Source organism: Arachis hypogaea, chromosome 11, assembly GCF_003086295.3.
Source record: "Arachis hypogaea cultivar Tifrunner chromosome 11, arahy.Tifrunner.gnm2.J5K5, whole genome shotgun sequence".
NCBI lineage: Eukaryota > Viridiplantae > Streptophyta > Magnoliopsida > Fabales > Fabaceae > Arachis > Arachis hypogaea.
Window position 1 is genome coordinate 126215333 of NC_092046.1, and position 5344 is coordinate 126220676.

General features: G+C 33.0%; 1 long non-coding RNA gene across 2 annotated transcripts; it reads right to left on the reverse strand.

Moving 5' to 3' along the window:
* Window positions 1–1906: 1906 nt before the first annotated feature.
* Window positions 1907–4064, reverse strand: LOC140176395 (uncharacterized). 2 transcript variants are annotated; one of them, XR_011867722.1, is made up of 6 exons: window positions 3455–4064; window positions 3212–3326; window positions 2897–3115; window positions 2664–2812; window positions 2478–2574; window positions 1907–2360 (listed from the first exon to the last, which is right to left on the reverse strand). It is a non-coding gene; the product is annotated as an uncharacterized lncRNA (long non-coding RNA). The 2 variants fall into 2 exon arrangements; XR_011867721.1 differs by having other exon boundaries at window positions 2478–2579.
* Window positions 4065–5344: the final 1280 nt, after the last annotated feature.

The following is a 5344-nucleotide window of genomic DNA, read 5'->3' on the forward strand; positions in this document are numbered from 1 at the left end:
TGGAATCACAAGTTTTATCAGTAATTATTAAGGAAGAACCATTTGAGATTGATAAAGAATGGATAAGACAAGATTTTAATGCTGATTATAATAAACTACTAAGAGATTGGTATTTTACTAACTATTCAGAAAATGAAGTTATTAGATTAAGAGAACTATTCTATGATTTTATGAAAGAAAATAGAATTAGTTTATACTTCTTTGATTGGTATGTTAATTATTACTCTAAATCCGATAAGAAAATATGTCCTTTAACAAAATCAACTGTTGTTTAGAAAACAAGCTCAGGATCAGTAATAGAATCTGAATATCCTTCTAAAGAAACTATCAAAATACCAATTGGAAAAGACCTAGAAGTTGAAGCAACACCCTATAAAGATAGCAATGCAGAAGGAAATATAGAAAAAAGAGATATTAAAAAATTACATCAACAATTAAATTTTACTAATACCATGTTAGATATAATGAAAAATCAATTATGAAGAATGGAAAATATGAAAAAAATCATTAAGGTAGAAAAACCTATAGAAAAACCTATATATAAGTTACAAAGTTTAGATAATATTAGTTTAAAATCTAAAGTAGAAGCAGAAGTTGAAGAACTAAAAGAAAAACTTAGAAGTATTAGTCTAGGAAAATTGACAATTAATACATTACAAAAGGAAGAAGAATTAGAACTAAATAAAATATCCCATAAAAGAGATTATCCTAAAACAAGAAATTATTATTCTAGACCATCACCAGTAGATGTAGACCTTGAAGAGCGAACACAATTAGTGCAAAATAGTTTCACAGGATCAGACTTAGTAGAATGGAACATAGATAGATTAAGTGAACAAACCATCTTAGATCAAATGTGTAATATGACTATGACTGCAACTGCCTATAAAATGAGAAAAGCCTCCGATAAAGAAGCAGCAATTATGATAACTCAAGGATTTACAGGACAATTAAAAGTTTGGTGGGATAATTTTCTCAGTATCCAAGAAAAAGAATTAATTATTAATAGTATTAAATAAGAAGATCAGTCACCAGATGCTACATCCACATTAATATATACCATTATTAAGAACTTTGTAGGAGATCCAAGTACTTTTAAAGATAGGATAGGAACTCAATTAATGAATTTAAGATGTCCAACTATGTCTGATTATAGATGGTATAAAGATGTCTTTATGTCAAAAGTTATGATAAGAGATAATGCACATGCATCTTTCTGGAAAGAAAGATTCGTAGCAGCTTTAACAAAGTTATTCTCTGAACACTACAAAAAAAATGGCTTAAAATGGCGGTTATTTTTGGAAATTACGGCGGTTTGAACCGCCATTATTGCCAAAAATGGCGCCCCCAAGAAACGCCGTTATTCTGGGCGCCATTCTGGTTATTACGGCGGTTTTTAGAAAACCGCCACAATTACCTTGATTAAAACGGCGGTTCAAACCGCCATTATTGCCAAATAAAATGGCACTTTCTGGTTGGTTAAAACGGCGATTTTTAATAGGTTAAAACGGCGGTTCAAACTGCCATTATTTCCAAATAAAATGGCACTTTTTAGTTGGTTAAAACGGCAGTTTTTTGATAGGTTAAAACGGCGGTTCAAACCGCCATTATTTCCAGAGTTAAAACGGCAGTTTAAACCGCCATTTTTATCCTGATAATTTTATTTTGATTGGTTAAAACGGTGTTTTTGAACCGCCATATTTACCCTGACCGCCATTTTTATAGGGTTAAAATAGCATTTCATGTTGTTTAAAATGGCAGTTACAAACCGCCCTTTTTTCCGAATAAAATTTATAATTTTTATCGTTTAAAAGTATAATTTTTACCGTCATTTTACTGCATTGAACAAATAATTTTTTATTAAAAATTCACAATAACAAAAAATCATACTCCATAAACAAAAATCTAAAAAATCAACTCTATTTTAATTACTTTTTTTATTCCAAGTTTATCCAAGTATTATACATTGGTGCTCATCATTTAATTTTCTCTACAAATCAAAACCCCACCAAAATAATAAAGAGCACATCACCTAATTTAGATTTAAAAGCACACACCTAACTTAATACATTTACACCAACCATGGTCAAGAAAATCATGGGTACACACTCATTTTCATTAACAATTTCAAGGCCGTAAATCTTAATTTCCAAAACTTCATTGCAAATTTGGCCCATTGAGTTGTAGAATGACAATAGATCAGATAATTGTTCCACAAACATTTTTTCCATAACCTTTCTTGCCAATTTCTCTCTTTCTTGATTCAGCTTCAGTCTCTCTATATATGACCCTGCATTCCTCACTGTTGCACCCATTTGCTTTAGCCTTTTCTCTTGTTATACCTTCAATGCTGTGTTTGACTGCAAATTAATTTTTCAACATAAATTAATACACACTCTACTGTATATAATTTCAATTTAAAAAATATTTAAAAAATTATGGCATCCCACATACAATTGCTTATTAAGTGATTTTACCTGGAGTCGTTCCAAACGTTGTTGTAAAGAAACTTAGGAATACAAGAGTTGCATTGAGGAGGGATGCCACAGCAACACCATCGCAAATCTGTAATCACTGAACTAGTTTGGCCACTTCCATTATTTGAGATGCCAAAGGAATGTCACAAACAAAATTTTAGCTTGTAGGATAGTAATTATAGATACCTGATTCTTTTAGCTTATTCCAACAATGTCCATAGCTCTTCTAGTGGAAACATACTCGTTAGCATCGCTTATATCAGCCAGTTCAAAACATTTTGACTGATTAAGGTAATGAAATGTTTTAGATGTCCTAATTTGTATTTCTCAACTTCCTGTTAGCAGAAGAAATTGCAACGAGTTTACATAATTAAGCGAATCATAGCAACTATAAGTAGATTAAGTGTGGCGCAAGTTACCTCCTGCAGTGCAGCACAGAGAAGATAGAAGCAGTGGTAATTGCGTTCAGGATCATTTACTTGACAAACCCTAGATCTTTCTAAAAGGTATGTTCTAATGGCTGCTCCTGAGATTCTTCCATTCTTATCAAATTGGATCTCAACGAATTTACCAAACGGACTCGAATTGTTGTTCCTCATAGTTTTAGCATTTCCAAAGGCTTCTAAAATTGGATTTGACTGCACTTAGATCCAGTTTATTCAAAAACCCCAAATGAATCAAAATTCAAACATAAAAAAGAAAAAGAAAAAACGAGTGGTTTATTTGCATCGTACTTCAAGAACTTGCTGTTCAACTGTTCTTCCTTTGGTGTCAGCTCTTCCTCCTAAATAAGCAAGGTAGCGCATAAGCATTCTTGTAGTTTCAGTTTTACCGGCTCCGCTCTCTCCACTGACAAGAATTGAATTACTTTTTCCTTTGTTAATCATAGCCCCGATTGATAACAAATTCATGAAATCACCACCGAATTAAACAGAATATAAATCGAATTGTGATGATTAATTAGGTATGTAACATACCTGTAAGCAACATCAGCAACTGCAAATACATGAGGGCTTAATTCACCAAACGGTGCTCCCTTGTGCGAAAAATAGAAAAATGACCTGCCGATCTGGAACGAAAGGGAGGCACTGAGGATTTTGGTGGAGAAGACACAGAACGGAAAGGAGGAAGCTAGAGGATATCGTCACTGGAGGAGAAGTCGCCGGAAAAGGTCGCGACCGGAGGAGATGTCACCGAAGGAGATCGCCGCTGGAGGATGTGTCGTCGGAGAAGACCGTCACTGGAGGAGATATCGCCGAAGAAGATCGTTGTTGGAGGATATCGTCACAGGAGGCGAATGCAAAAGGAGATCGCCGCTAGAGAAGCTATCGCTGGAAGAGATGTCACCGGAGAAGATCGTTCGTTGGAGAACGCAAGATGTCATACCTTCGTTTCAGAGAATGCCGCTGAGAAGATCGTCGGAGAATGCCGCTGAGAAGATCGTCACCGGAGCAGTCATTGGAGCAGTCGCTGGAGAAGATCGTAACACAGATCGTCGTTTCGGGTTTCAGTCCTTGGAGAGCGCTACTGCGAAGATCGCTAGAGCAGCTTCACTTTTTTAGGGTTTTACTTTCACCAGATCAGCCCGGTTTTCCTTGGTTTTGAACCTTTTTTTTAAATAATGACTTCAATACTGGCGGTTGAAAACTGCCGAAATCACCAAAAAAAGTGCCATTTAAAAACTTAATTATGGCAACATCATAAAATGCCATAATACCCGAATATTATGACGGTTCTAAAGAACCGCAATAATATAAATGCCATTTTAAATTCTTTTTTTTGTAGTGGAAAAAGTATTACAAAAACTACAAACACAGTTTGGGATCCAGATTCCCTATAACTCATTAACCTTTGGACAATTGCATAATATAATAGTACAAACAGGTATAGAAGTATGCATAGATACCAAGATACAACAGAAAATAAAATAAGAAAGTATCACGGGGAAAAGAGAGCTTGGCACTTTCTGTTATCAATATGGAATAACTCCTGAAAAAGCACCTAGTGGACAGCATAAAATTAAAAAGAAAAAATTTTATAAAAAACCTAAATATAATATAGACAAACCCCTTTATTATGAACAGAAATATTATAAAAAATTTCATAAAACTCCTAAAAGAAAACCTAAATCTTCTAATAAGAAAAAACAAGTAACATGTTGAAAATGTAAAAAGAGATTAAACAAACTTTGATAGTAATATTAATCAATTCAGAATCAGAAGAAGAATCAATTTCTGAGGATTCTTCTGAAACTGAAGACTATTTTGTACAACAATTAGACCTTATGTCAGAAGAAGAAAGCTCAGAAGGAAATAGTGGAAAAGAGGAACAGAATAATTGTTTAGAAATAGGATTATGTAACTGTAGAAATTGTGAAAAAACTGTAAATGTTTTAACTAGAGAACAAACCTCTACACTGGTCAAAATAATAGACAAATTAGAAGATACTCCATTAAGAGATGAATTCATAAGGCAATTAGCTGAATTAGTTAAAAAAGAAGAAGAAAGTAAGCAAAAAATAAGACCAATAGAAATAAAAGAAATTTATAGTCGTTTTAAAAACCCACAAGAAGAAGTTTCCCTTAATTCTCTCAAAGAAGAGATAAAAAAGTTAAAAAGAGAAGTTTCAGAATTAAAGCAACAAAATATCAATATGGACTATAGATTAGTAAAAATAGAAGGAGAAAATATAATAAAAATCCAAGAACAAACTTTGAAAAATAATGTTAAAAAAACACAGGAAATTAGTAACATAACAATTTCTGAGAATTATATTAACCTGAGTACAGAAAATTACATAAATATACTAACTTTATTAGTAAGCCAAAAGTAGTTTACTACGATAACCTTAATAGTGGGAGAAGAAA